The following is a 15,972-nucleotide window of genomic DNA, read 5'->3' on the forward strand; positions in this document are numbered from 1 at the left end:
ATGAAAATTAAAATTATGAGGGTGAGAAATACTTAGGTGGCTTAGATAGTGGTAATGTCAAATGTTAAAGTTATTTATTTAAATAAGAGCAGAAAATAGATTCTGATGAGGTTTATTTCCCACTTTATTCAACCTAAAGTATCATTCTCATAGAGCATAAAGGAGTGACAGATAGTTGTGTGCTCCTAATTATTTGAAATTATTTGCTTTAATAAAAATCGTTTTTATCTTTCAGCCCCCTTACATTTATTGTCTATACATACAGCTATGCTACCCTTGCAAAATTGCTATAATAATGTGACAGAATAATTCAGAGGTATAATGAAAATTAGCTGTTTATTTTTCTCGGGTGTATTGATTTCAGTGCTGACTGACTGATTCATATGACCATGGATGAATGGATTATCTCTCCACTGTATTTGGTGCCACCCTCCAGGGTGTTTTGTTTGCATGAATGAAATAATTACACATTTGTTTTTGGATTCTATCTGTGAAGAAGCAATTAAGGGAGGGAAATTTAGACTAAGTGCAGTAGTGCATGTGTCTCTGTTCATTTACTATCAGAGAGAACTGACGTGTCTGTCCTGTGATCCCATGAATGCTGGACATTTCACCAGCAGTCAGGACACCCTAGCTATTGTATATTAGCAGCAACATAGTGGAGGCAGACCTTGAAGCCCTAGCATCCCTAAAACTCATCTAGAACAGAAATATCCATGGTTCATAATATATTCTAATCCTTATAATGTTTCAAGTAGTAAATTTTGTTTATCTGAAAATAGGAAAAGCCCTTATCTATATTCTGTCTTAGATCAGAAAGTAATGTTCTCTGTGGATGATATCACTTAACATTGGGGACATAAGGAAATGAACAAAATTATAAAAATCAGAAATAAATCACAGAGACTTCACATGAGGCTTATGCAATATTCTTCTAAAAGAATGTCATTCATGAGGGGAACGCTGTTTATCAGACCATGTGAGCTGTGGGAAACTAGGAAAACAGAACACTTTCTGTTTCAAAGGCCATACTCAGAATGGGAATTACCAAAATAATTGGAGCTAATATTAAACTTTTGGAAGAGTATTGGTAACCTAGTTTTAAAAATAATAAACAAGCAAAAGTTAGAATATTCAGGCTTGTCTTTGTCCATGCATTTGCTTTGGGATTTTATGGGCTTCCATGCAACAATAACTGAAAAGGCTGATATTTCCTGATTCCGACAAGTACTGGGTGTAATATTTAAGCTGGAGTGGTGATATTCCTGATTTAGTAACAATAATGACTATTTAATTTAATTGGGATATTTTGAGAATTATCCTACACCTAGTATACTGAAAATATTTTCTAATATTCATATTGGAATACCAAGTACAACCGTGGACATATGCAATTCATATACTGTACTATTTCCTGAGGCATCACACTGGCAGCTCAACTTTCTTTTTGAACCTGAGACCTTAGTGTAAATTATTCTCTTGTGTCAGGTCATGTCTGTTCACTTCCCTAAGAATTATGTCTTTTGTTTTCTGCTCTAAATATGTCTTAAGAACTTAATTAGGCCATCTTGCCAATGGAAAAGTGGCAGTCATAGCAACACTTCCCTTCTTCAACAGGGCAAGCAAAAAGCAACGCCCAGAGCAGAGTGAAAATCCAGGTTATTGTTTTTGTTGTTGTTGTTGTTGTTCTCCTCCTCCTCCTCCTCCTCCTCCTCCTCCTCCTCCTCCTCCTCCTCCTCCTCCTCCTTCTTCTTCTTCTTCTTCTTCTTCTTCTTCTTCTTCTTCTTCTTCTTCTACTTGTTTAAAAAAAAAACAGGAAACACACCTCAGTGACAAAGACAGAAACTACCTCGGAGTAAAAGGCTGGAAAACAAATTTCCAAGCAAATGGTCCCAAGAAACAAGCTGGAGTTGCCATTCTAACATTGAATAAAATTGATTTTCAACCAAAAGTTATCAAAAAAATATAAGGAGGGATACTTCATATTCATCAAAGGAATGAGGTCTCAATCCTGAATATCTATGCTCCAAAATCTACGGCACCTACATTCATAAGAAGCCTTACCAAAACTCAAGGCATACATTGTACCTCACACAATAATAATGGGAGATTTCAACTCACCACGTTCATCAATGGACAGATCATGGAAACAGAAACTAAACAGAGACAAAGAGAAACTAACAGAATTTATTAATCAAATGAATTTAACAGATATCTAGAGAACATTTCATCCTACAACAAAAGAATACACCTTCTTCTCAACACCTCATGGTACCTTCTCCAAAATTGACCATATAGTCAGTCACAAAATTGGCCTCAACAGATACAGGTTCTACTTCTTTATCTGTCTCACACAGTGGTACCAGAATAAGGTCAGGTGTGACTTGTAGAAGTGTGAGGTGTCTTCTCATGACCAGAAGCCTTCAATGAAGCCATCATGCCTTTCCATAGAAATCTACAGTCAGACACTCAAGGAAGACTGCAGTGAGTCATAAGCAAGTCTGTGACCCTGTGACAGAAGCCACTTCCTGATCCCTCAGCTGAGAATCTAGCAAGAGCCTGTCTGATTTACTGTCGACTCAACACTCTGTTGTGATAAATATATTCTATTTGCCAAAGTATGGAAATTCCTAGCCTCCATACAATCCTAATCTAGGCCTAGAATATTTTCAGCCTCTGAGACTAGATGCTGAATAAGCTCACTCTTTCTTGTTCTTTCTGAACTTTATCTGGGCTGGTTCATCTCAGCTATTCTGGTTCATACTTCTCTCCCAGCTGATTTATTCCATGTGGCTTCTCTCTAGGCCTCTGAAATGATCTTCTTGGCTTCAAACTAATTCTAGAGATCTATTCTAATCTTCTGGCTCCTTCTCATTCTTCAGCTTGTTCTGTCTTTATCTGTGTCTAGCTTGTTCTCTCTACAAGTGGTCTGTGTAAAACTGCCTCCTTCTCTGTCTGTGATGCTCTACTCTCTCTTGCAACACTACTGTACAGTTCTCCAGGAACTCTGCTTTATTCCTGTACTGTGCTCTGTGTACTGTCTGTTCTCCCTTAAGCACCTTCCGTTTCCTCTCTCTTCTTGTGAGATTCAGGCATATCCTATCGTGCCACACAATTAGAAATCACTTTCAAACATGGTTGCTTCCTTCTATGAACTAACTTTACCTTTATTGTTTAGAATTAAATGTGAGTACTAAGGGCAGCCAGAGGGATTAAAGGTGCGTGCTAAGGGTGAGCCAAAACATAATTAGAAACACTTTCAAATATCCTGTAGTCCAGGTGGCTGGAGGAGACCAGTTCCTATGTCAGTCTTCAGGTTTATTCTATTGACCAATGTGTCTATTTGTCTGCAGATGACATTCTGCTTTTATTACTGTAGCTCAATAGGATAACTTAATATCTAAGTCAATGTGATGGCTGTTCTTGGTTGTCAACATGAATACATCTGTATCTGAAACACACAAAAAAAATGGAGAGATGCCATTGAGGGATTTTTTTTCTTAAATTTTAGTATGAAGATTCACTTATAATTTGTATATTTGAGATAGAGAGGCAGATGCCTTTAATCCAGATCTTTAGAGCTAGAAAAAGAATCATTTTAATTCAAGTCTCAAGGTAGGGGGAAAAAAACAAAACATGCCTTTGATCTGGGCCACACCTTCTGGAAGCCTATATAAAGGCATGGAAGAAGGAAGGTTTTGTTCTTTGTCTATGTGCTCTCACCTTGCTACATTATACCATACTTCTCTGGTATTGAAGCCCACTCTTTGGGGATTCTACTGAAGACTAGCTAAGGCATCCAGCCTTGTGACTAAGCAACTACTAGATTCTTAGACTTTCTTTCCCCAGCCCACCATTGTTGGATTAAATCATTATAGGCTGTAAATCATTATAATAAATGGGGTGTGTGTTGTGTGTGTTTTCAGTCATTTCCTGGAGTTTGAAGGTGACTGGGATAACCCTGTAACCCACCTTTGGTAAGATGCGGTTCTCACAATATTAATCTGACTATCTATGAACATGGGCACTCTCTCCATCTTCTGGTACCTTCACCATTGAGAATAACAATGTATAAGTATGACCTCATGGCAATTAAAAGATAATTTACAGCAAAGGAAACCATCCTACAAGAAGAAGCCTATAGAATGGGGAAAAATCCTTAACATCTCTCTATCTGACAGAAAGTATGTAGAATAAATCATGATTTTAAGAATGAAGAAAACAAAGTTATTTAGAAATGGGACTTGTAACTAAAGAAAGATTTTTCAAATATTACATACTGGCAACTAAGAAACTCTTTTAAAAATGTAACGTCCTTAGACATCATGAAAAAATGTTAATTATACTCTGTTCGGACTCCATCTTAGCAAAGTCAGAATGATCAAGATAGAAATATGAAAGAGAATAAATGCTATCATGACAGTAGGGAGAGGAAACTCTTATTTACTGATGGTGGGTGTGTGTATTGGTGTAATCACTATGGAAATCAGCTTGGAGGTTCTTCATAAAGCCAAAAATAGACCCCACCATAGAGAATCTGACTGTCCAAATCCACGTTCATTACTAACGTATCCACAATAACCAGGAAGTGGAAGCAAATGGTCTGTGCGTGAACTGATGGATGAATGAGTAATAAAGAGAAGTATTTTGCACTGACCAGGCCAAGATCACCTGACATGGTTGAAAGGAATTAATCATGCCAGTTGGAGGGACCCTGTACAACAGAAGCTGTGACAATTTTACTGAGAGCAATGATAATATTAAACCTTTTTCAGAAGCATAATATAATGGCAATTGTCAAGGCCAGTACAGTTGTAGTTACCAGGATATAATGGCTTTGCCAGTTATACATGATACCCAAGACTAATGTCTAAGGTCAATTGTCCTGTCAAACTTTGATCTTGACTACCGGAACAAACAGAGAGACAGGAAGTGGCCTGAACACCTCTCTGCCTGAAGGAGTACATCACTATCCCAAGAACTCAAAGTTATGGAGTCATGGTCTCTAACCTGAGAAAACTATGTAGCATGCCTCTCAAAGCAGTTAGCTCACTTCAGCTCCATGAATCCCTGACAAGTATATTTACACAATGGAATCTTACACAGTAATAAAAATCTAGGACATTCATAGGGTAAAGGTTGAAACAATCACTCTGAGTAAAGTAATAAAGATATAGGAAATCAAGCATCACATCTCATGTTTCTTCTCATTTGCGCATATTAGCGTTGAAAATGTAAATATGTGTAGTTAATTGGAATAGCCGTTGAGGTCATTTCTCCTCATTCCTGAATTTAGTACAGGGCTGGGGTCTGAGTTTCAAGTGAGGATAAAGAGCACACACTGGTATAAAAATGATAAAGAAAAAATAGTAGTGCAAGAAGGGTTAACCTAGGATTGTGCAGGGGTGGGGAGAGTATATGGGGAAATTCCAAAAGCAATAATAACACAGAAACCTTTTTAAAAATGCTATTTGGAAAACTACTGCTTGGAAGAATTGAGATTGGAAGGATATGCTCAAACCATGTTGTCAAAAATTCTTTAGGAATTCTCATTAAAAATTATGTATACATGAACAGATTGAAGGCTACAAAATGCGACTCAAGTGGTTCAAAGTACTTGCTGCTCTTTCAGGTGGCAGATACTCAGCATGCAAACTCCACATGTTAAATACACAGCTGTAATACAATTCCAGTGACTCCAACTCTTTTTTCAGGCAACAGGCACATAAGCGGTATGATTACATAGATGAAGACAAAGCAGTCATATGTATAGGATAAAAATAAACAAATCTTTTTAAAAAGAACCATTTTAGCAATATGTTGGGATTGATTGCTGAGGTTGGTTGTTGGGATTGGCTGGTGAGGTTTTCAATGTGATTCATGAGAAGTATTTCACATATTCTGTCTGTTACTAACAATGTGTCTTTCCTCTCTCTAATGGTATAATGCTATCATGGACACTCCATATTGTGTCCTCCACACATGACCTCTTATATATCAGCCTGCTTCTGAATACCTTAGAACGTAATCCTTTTCTTCACATTCTACATGTCACAATTATTACTTATATATGCTAATAGTTTACTTGGTTAATGATGTAGAGGCAATGAAGGCAGGAAGAAAAGTCAAGAACAAAATCATCATTAATGGACATATGTCCTAGACCAGGCCATGCTAGATATCCAAGCTCTCTAAACTTTCTCTCCTACAAGTGATAGTGAACCTTTTCCTCCCTCATTTAAATGTCTCAGAAGACTATGACATATAAAAACTTCAGTTATTCAAGACACAGACTTTTCTTTTGTCTCTAGCTGTCAGGTTATTCTAACAAAGTATTAATTTTTCCAGAGAAGGTGTGCTCAGACTGTGAAATTACAATGTCTGGTGGTTTTGCAGTTCTTCAGTTCATAATGGGAGACTTGAGCTGAAGAGATATTTCAATTGGTAACATGCTAGGCATACAAGCATGAGTACCTGAATTCAATTATCAGAAGTGATGCTTAAAACAAACAAACCAACAAAGAAGAAGGGCCTGTGATATATTCTTAAAAACCCAGCCCTATGAATATAGAGACAAGAGGGTCCATGTGTTCATGGGTCAGGCAGTCAGGCAAACAAATCAACAAGAAACACTATGTATCCAACTGGCATGTAAATTACTGAAATGGTAGCTAGGACTTCTGGCCTAAACACACACACACACACACACACACACACACACACACACACACACACACACACACACACAGAGAGAGAGAGAGAGAGAGAGAGAGAGAGAGAGAGAGAGAGAGGCAGAGACAGAGAGAGACACAGATCCACAGAGACAGAGACACAGTGACAAAGAAGAACACAGAGAGAATCAAAGTTTGTTTGTTTGATACAATCTAAATTTCTATTGACAGGGAAGAAAATCTTTTAAGATTTTTCCATGAGAACATTTATGGCCTGGCCTGTAAGCTGGTAATTGACTGAAGTGGGCACCCATTATTTTCCTTCAAAATTATGATACCAGTAAATGAGATGTAGCCAGTTCTAACCCTTGTAAAATTATGATTGCTGGGATGTGTTCTAAGTGCAAGAGATATTGTGTGGTTCTTTGGTTCTTCATTTGATTTTCCATTAACAGGAGTCTAAGCAGTCATCCCTCAGTTTGCAATACATTACCAGCCAATTTCCAATCACCAAAGGAACATACCCTCTGACTCATTTCCCTCTTTCATTATAATAACTATCTTGTCACTATCTAGATATAGATTTCTTTAAAATTAAACTTTGACTGAGGGCTCAATATGCAAGTCATTCATCCAGCCCATAATTACAGGAAACTAAAGTAAAAACAGCAGGTGAGGTAGGCAGGGAGGACACAGTTTAACAGTGTGTACAAGCTGTGCCGAAACTTGGGGACCCCCTTGGAAGGCTTGCACTCAGATCGAAGCACAGATGAAACAATAATGTCTGATTGCAAATGTTCTAAATGCTTAGCGATTGCAGTATAATTGAACGATTGGGCTTCCTTGAGCAGAACCTATATGAGCTGTGTGCAGGACCAGTCCTCTATACTAGCCCACTCACACAGCATCACACAAGTGAAGCATGTCAATAGTGCTAGAATCTAATCAGACAATACATCACATAAAGCCCAGGAATAAAACAAAATAAACAACAGACTTAGGAATGTGAAGGGAAGGGCTAGTATTACCAACTCACCTGTGGCGAAAAAGCACAAGTAAAGGACAACATGTAACAAAGATGAATTAATAGGTCTGAAAAACAAAAGGCAGGAGACTTAAGAACTTTGTCACGGATTTTTTAAAAATTTTTTATTTTATATTGCTTTGATTGCTATATGCTTTACGTTTTTGCCCCCTCCCAGAGTTCTTCACCTCCATTGCCCCTCTCCTTAGCCTTTGAGAATGTGCTCCCTTCCCCCAATGCCTCCCTTTTCCCTGGTAACATCCTCTCCCACTGAGGCCAGACAAGTCAGTCCTCTAATAAATAAGCGCGGAGGACTTCAGCCCATGTATACCACATTATTTTAGATGTCTGTTTCCTGATATTTCTTGTCTTTTATCCTTGATAATTCAGTAATGAATGTGGTAGTAAATCAGTAATGAACTAAATGGCGCACTCTAAAGGATGTTCAAGGAAAATTGTCACCCTCACATATGTAAAATTTATTAAAGTTATATAGTAGGTCATTGAGGGAACTACAAACAATAACACTGTTTTTACCATTTCAGGGAATTTTGATATCTATCATAGAAACAGTAGCAACTAGATGTGAAGAGAAGGCAAATTTATCTACATGGCCAAATTATCTTAACGAAAGTAGTAAAATAATGACTGAGCTTGAGATCAAAATAATATTAATTATACATAGTGTTTATTTTAAAGGAAGGATTCATTTGGATTTCTAAAAAATTCATGAAGTAGTTTCAACAAATGTATTATAAATTTATGTAACAGTCAAACACATTACATTCATAGAAGTACAAGAAAAGTAACAAAATCTCAAGGAAGTAATCAATTTTAATATTGCTGAACAATGTCCTTTGAAACCATGTTCTGTGCCTAGTAGTTTGAAACCAGAACTGAGAGGGTGCTGTAGTATGTTTTGGTCCCTGTGTTTGCCTCTGGTCCCTGGGTAACTTTTGGACTTTAAGATAATGATATGACCTGAAAGTAAAGAATTACATTTGATGTTTTATCTGTCAGACATTGTTCTGTGATTGTGTCATAGAAATGATCGTTTCTGCTAAACTACATCTTCTGAAGTCAGATTATTTCAGTTCAGAGCAGGGATCTGATTTGCTGATCTGAACTCTTTCCACCTCTTACAAAATAGGAAGGATAAAAATTGTACTACTTCCAGAAAGACAGGACGTTAGTGGAAGGGAACTGAATAAAATTGGAGTAAGTGTAATTTAAATGATAACTATAGTCATTTAATTCTATTATTATAATGCATGAGTTTTTGCTTTTCTCTTTCCTTTTTTTAAAAATACTTTTTAGAGACAGGGGAAGACTTAACCCATGTTGGGCTGAGTAATGGGTTATAGGGATCATGGAGGTCTACAACTAATGGCAGTTCTGCCTCACGCTCACAAGCATTGGGGTTATAAGCATGAAGAACTTTAATTCCATTTATAGACCATTCTTGCAAATGTATTCCAGGTCCACCTCTACCGTTGTTGAGACTGCTGTTAGACTATCCTATGTATATTACCCAAGGCAGTTACATAGTAACACAAAATACTCAATTTGGTGTGCATCTGTATTTTATTGTTCAGAAAATTTTCTTCTCCCAGACAAGATGGCTAAAATGGCAATCATTAAATTAGTTGTTGACTTCACTGTTCCTTTTGATGTTACCATAGGTTGGGTCAGCAAGCATCATCTCAATAATGTCTGTCCTTGCACCTGGGCTGGTGATGGAGGCTCTAGCATGAGATTCTCTACACATATGTCTGTAAAATGAAGCTATGGGGATGTAGATGCTAGGCCATTTCTGTCTTAGCATCTAGAAGTTGAAGTTCAGTCTCTGCTGCTATGACAAGAGCCAGGGGAGTTGTGAAGGGGGAAGAAACTCTATATAAGCCAGCCTATGCTTCTACCTCATTTGATAATAGGACATGGTAAAGGGCAATGCTAATCAGGGGCACACCCAAGTCATTTGACAAAGCAAGTGTAATGTGATTGGATAAAGTTGTGGTGAGGTCTGGAAGCTAGAACTCTAGGTATTTTTAAAATTACGATAATATAAGTAAAGCAAACAAATGTCAATCTCTACTTCTTCCCAAATCCTAAATATGGTTTAATTATTGTTACATAAGATAATTTGTTTTGTATAATATGTAATATAGTGTCTAAGTAATTTCCCAATAAAATTTAAACGTGTACGATTGTGATAGTTATTTAAGGTGGCCAACAATGTATTCTTTAGTAATGTTCAAATTGTTTTCCTCAGTGATAGCTTTGGCCATATCTATTTTAAAATCTATTGAATTTTTATAATTGAACTACATTTCATTGTTATTGCTTCTATTTTCTTACTCCTTGATTGCAGTGATAAAATGTCTTTACTTAAGTGTGTGGAACATCATGCCAGCCAGTAACTGTAATAGAAACCATACATTAAGTAATGGGTCAGCATGTGTGCGTGTGTGCGTGTGTGTGTGTGCGTGTGTGTGTGTGTATGATGTTCAGCAGAGGTTTCTGTTGCCCTTTGCTTGTCTTCTGTCATGAGGAGTGCCTGGAAAAGTGAACAGTGAGACTGGCAGCCATATTTAACTGAACGCTATCTAGTCTTCAAGAAGAAAACAAAGCCCTTGACACCAAAATTTGCTAAAGATTGCAATAATTGTATCTTAAATCTTAGTGTTTATTGACTTTATATAAAATTACCATAATTTTTAAGTAACCATTTTGCTGTGTGAAGCCTTTCACCTTCTGAAAGTGCTCAGGAAGAATGTGAATGCGAGATGCCTTCAGATTTCATGACCTGATTTAAAAAAAATCTTAATTGTGTATGAGTGTTCCTGATTATGTGTGCACCATGTTCATGCAGAAGCATACATAAGTCAGCATAGGTATCCCATAACCTGGAACTGGAGTTACAGATGGTGGTCAGCGATCATGTGGGTGCTAAATGTTGAATTCATGTCTTTTGCAAAAGCACTTGGTTCTTTTAATCACCGATCTATCGCTACAGTCCTATAGTCTGATTTTAAGTGATATAAAAAATTTATATCTACTTATGTTGAATTTATTTGTATTCAAAAAGGTCAGAAAATAAAAACTAATACACTTCTAATGGCTCTACATTATAATGGAATCTGCAATATAGTATATAGGTATTTGTTGCAAACAAAACCTTTGACAATGTAATTCAAGGAGAGAGTTAAATAATTTGCTTTGTCTCAAAAAATGAGTTATTGAAATTCTTCTACCTTGTGGTAGGAGTTATAGTATACTGAAATATTGCCTTTAAATATTTCACTCTTTTCATTGTACAAGACAGAAAATTTTAGACAGGAATAGGAATGAATAGTGATTTACCCAAACAACACTGTCATTGCTGTTGTGACCTAATAAAACTAACATTTCCAATGAAGCCAATGTAGATATTTATTTACCTCACAGAGAAAAAGCATATAGTAAGGACATCTGGCTCAGTAGTAATCAGATGCATATGAGATTCATTTGTTCTCTTTCATATAAAATTTACAAGGCATCACTAATCTTCTGGATTCGCTGTGGAAGGCAGTGAAATGCGCACACACCTTTTCTCTGGCAAAACACACCAACAGGTACCGATGCTAGAACAGGAGAAAATGAGAGCTACAATGTTTTTAGAGAAATCAAATAGAAACGCTAGCCGTTTCATTTATTTTTGAAATTGTATACTCCTTTCAGTATCGTGTTTATAACAGATTTCCCAAACAGAAATGCTGACGTATCCATTTCAGATATGTTTATTTGAAATCTTCAGAGGTTTACCTTACATGGTGGCAAGTTGTGACCAGGCAAAAACAAAGGAAGATAAAAGGAACTAGCTCAGCATTTGTGCATTTATAGATACCACTAAAAGTTATTCCACTTGTCTCTTACCCATCTGCTCTGATAATGACTCTTGTCTATTGAGACTGCTTACAAATGTGCTTTAATCCATATTCCAGACTTCCCTAATTAATCCCTCCATTTCCCAAAGCCTTCTTTCTCCTCATTTGGATTTCCCCATGTAAACGCCAGTGGCTTCCTACTTGATACTTTTAACCATTATGTATGCCTTTCTATTGTCTAACAAAGCCTAGATGAAGTAAAAGATCACCCCGTTCATATTTGGTATTTGGAGACGGGGATTTCACAGAGAAATAACTAAAAAAATTGCAGTATCAAAACTTTGAATTTATTGAGGCAATAGAGGATGTTCTCAAATGAATTCACAAATAAATTATTTGCATGCTATAATTTCCCATCAATTTACCTATATTTGTTTAGTTGTTACTCTTATTTTGCATTGAGGAATCTGAAAAAGAAAAAAGAAAACTTTAAGTACTGTGCCAAAGGGGCCACAAGAAGTAGCATGGCTTATGTTCATAGTAGGTCATGCTCACAGAGACCAAACTGTACTCCCAGGTTAGAGATATTTCTGTTCATAATTTTGTTTCTTGCGACATATGTGAGAATCAGAAGGGAAGCAAGAACACAATGTGAAGGAAAAGAAATGACTATAGAGGAAGAGTAAGCATGTCTCCCTGAGTTAACGGGGGAAGATGGACGGTTGATGTTGGATGTGTATTGTCTTATATGTGTGCGAATAAACTTTAAAGAGCATCTGGGAACTTTGTGTTATAAGAGTTCTTTCAACAGGTCAGGATGCCACCCTGCAAGTCATGCTAAGCCTCCATTCACTTTGCAACATTTTGACAATCGGATAGTTAAACCCATTAGTTTGTAAGTGATTCAGTATTTTCACACAGTAAAAACCAAATAATATAAAACAAAATAGAAAGAATATAGAAAACAGTGCAAGGGTGTGGAAAAGGTCCAGGTGTGTTGTTGTTAACATTGGTTAAATTAGTGTTTTGAAAACAATTTACAACACCAAGCACAGTATGGAAGGCTTAGTTATTTTATAACAAGCACAATTTCTTTATATTCTGCTGCTCAGTTTTTATTACTGGGCACTAGTGACACTAATTCTATGCTATATTTATTACAAAAATTCCCCCAACAATTACATGTTGAATGCTACTAACATTCTCGAGAAATATTCTATTAATATCTTGCTGCCTTTTATTTTGGTATAAGTAAACTATACTCGGAATACAAGCATCTTCACTGAACTTAGGGAGCTAAAAGTAAATGATGCCCAAGACAAAATTTCATTTTCCAAGAATAACTCAGCAAGAATAACTACTTATTCACTGTTCTGCTAGTTTATACCACACATCATTCATCAAATTCTTTGGACAGTGTCACTGTGTAAGCAATCTGGAACTCACAATGTAGACCAGAATGGCCATAAAATCATGGAGTTCTGTTTGCCTCTCCCTCCCAGAAGCTGATTAAAGATCCACCATGCCTGACACTGCATTATACTTTTAAGTGATTATCTTCATAAGGGGTAACTATTATTTACTCAATGGTCATCATATTAAACAGACTCCTAATGACTTATCACTATATCCATAGAGACATAGGTTAGTGCATCTGCTAGTTTTCATCACAGAAACTAATTTTTTTTTAGCAGATGGCAATTAATGCACCCAGTCAAGGATTGGAGAATGGGAGATTATAGAATAGCCAGGTCTTAAGGCTGTATCTGTGTCACATCACCTTCACCCAAGACTGAGGAGTCTTTGAAGATGAACAGAAAGTATTTAAGACCCAGATGTGAGTTATGATGACAAGAAAAGTGTACTTTCTGGATGCAGTAGGGCAGTTAAGCATACGAATTCACATTTGGAGCATCAAGCAGAAAACCAGCCAAAGCTCAGGCCAGAGAAATAGCAGAATGAAAAGACTACGGGAACATTAATTCCCTCTGCTATAGCAGGCATTTAAATTAGGCCTGTTGATTTAAACAGTGAAAGAAAAGCATGACAATTTACAAACTGTCAGGGACATTCTTGCCTATGAGACACAATTAGATAATTGGATAACAGTAAAATAAATAAATTGTATATGTACATATAATGTGTTTATCATAAGAGACTTGCATTTAAAATATTATGGCTTACTGACATAATTTAAAAATGAATACATTAAACTGGTGTCTCCCTTCATACTTCAGAATATGTTAAATCAGATGTCAGAATTGCCCGTCAGCACTAGGAATTTGAAAACTTCTCTGAAACAATGTTTTGCTGTATGAAGTTGGGTTGCTTAAGCTATATATATGTTTTCTATTCTTTTTAATAATTTATAATTTATGTATAATTGATTTAGAAATTTTATATACATATAAATGCTTTACTCAGTTTTGTTAAAGTTCTCAGTTAATTTTGGTTGAACATATTATATTTTCAAATAAACAGACTTTCACATGAAGGCTAATAAATACAAATTAAGAGTAGTGTATATTTATATACAATAAATCTATATGACTATAAATATGAAATATAATCTTGGGTCATAAAATCAATAATATTCACTTTACTGCATACATACCATTACAAATTATAAAAGCTGATATTTATGATAGCTCTTATAAGAAATTTCATACCCTAAATTTTATTAATATGCTAATATATAGCTCTCCCTCAATATAATATTTCAACTCTGTTCTCAAAATTTTTTAAGTTTTCAAGACAGTTTCCAAAGACTTTGAATTAATCTCCCAGAAAGTATGTTTTATTAAATGTACATTGCTTTAGTTTGGACATTCATCTTGTAATGAAGTATGTTTTTTTTTCCCAAGAATCCCATGCTACTTTATTTTATCATGCTACTTCTCTTGCAGTCCTGGTATTACTGATTAATGTCTGTGTAAGTCGGATATAGAAAAATAAGCTTCTTAAGTTTAAGGTGGGAATATATTTAGAGAAACTGTTTTCAAAAGAAAGCAAACTTTCTGTAGATTTCTGGGTTCTATGGTCAAATGTATTCCTCCCTTCATACCTTCATATGCAAAGTCCTAAGATGAAGTGCTCAGGATCCATCTCAGGTATGAGTTCAGACAACTAGACTACACGAGGCCGTTGTTAAAGATGAAGATAAAATGAGAGAGCACTAAACGCACTGTGAGAATTTCAAACTTATTTGTCAGTTACTTTTCTGTTGCTCTGAGAAAGTGCTGTGATCAGATGCAACTTAAGGAATAAAGGAATATGAATATATATTGTAAATATGAATAGCATAAACACACACATGCACACACACACACACACACACACACACACACACATTTGGGAAGGAATGTCACATTTCAGGACAAAAAAAGCTGGCTTATCAACATTTTTCCCCACAGAAGAAGCAGAGAGAAGGAAGTAGAACAAGGCTATAAAACCTCAAAGCCTGTTCCCAATGACATACTTTCTCCAGCAAGTCTCTATCTTCTAAAGGTTCTAAAACCTTCCCAAATGATACCATCAAATAGATTCCAAGTGTTCAAATGCATAAGCCTATGGGGGATATTTCTTATTAAATATAATACATCTTCTTACAAGTTAACAATGTGGCTGTGATACAGGAAAAATATCTTTTGTGCTGGTAGAGTCATTTACTGGACAGACTACAGAAAATATGGAATGATGGCACTTTAACTACAAAGTCAAGAAGAGGCAGAGGGGAAGGGGAGAAAGGGGAAGGGATGGTGGTTGTGGAGGAGTGAAAGAGTGACATTTGAAATGTAAGCAAATAAAATGAATAATAAAGAAAGATTAGAAAATAGCTGTATAACAAGAAAAAATAGCTATGAATGATAGTAAACAGGCTTGAGAGACAGAAGACAGAGTGAGGGAAAGAACAAAAAAATGATTAATTATGAAACTACGGTACCTAATGAAATTGAGGCTAAAGATAGCCCACTGAAAATATGTCACCACCTCTTAATGAAAGTTTGAGGAAATGTGCCCACCTATACTAGCTTTACCAGATATTCAGGAACAAATGCCAGAAAATGGTGAAAATTAATGAAGTAAACAACTAGTTTGGAATTCTGTTAAAATACAAGATTTTAAACATTTTATAGACTTAAAAATAATGTATTCAGTCTACACAACCTGTGTGAGTCAGATGTTAAATACTTGGTCTACCCAACACAGGATTATCCCCCAGAATTGGGAAGATTTAGTAGCTTCTGTACTGGAAGCTGGTTCTCAATTATAGTGGTTGACATGGCAGCAAGAATTTACAATTGAGTAAAATTGTAATAGGTGTAAAAGTGCTACTATCATGAGAGATAAATTATTATGTGAGGGTCAATATACTGATTCACAAAAGCACATGCAATTTGTTGACTCTATT

Source organism: Rattus norvegicus, chromosome 2 (genome assembly GCF_036323735.1).
Source record: "Rattus norvegicus strain BN/NHsdMcwi chromosome 2, GRCr8, whole genome shotgun sequence".
Classification (NCBI taxonomy): Eukaryota; Metazoa; Chordata; class Mammalia; order Rodentia; family Muridae; genus Rattus; species Rattus norvegicus.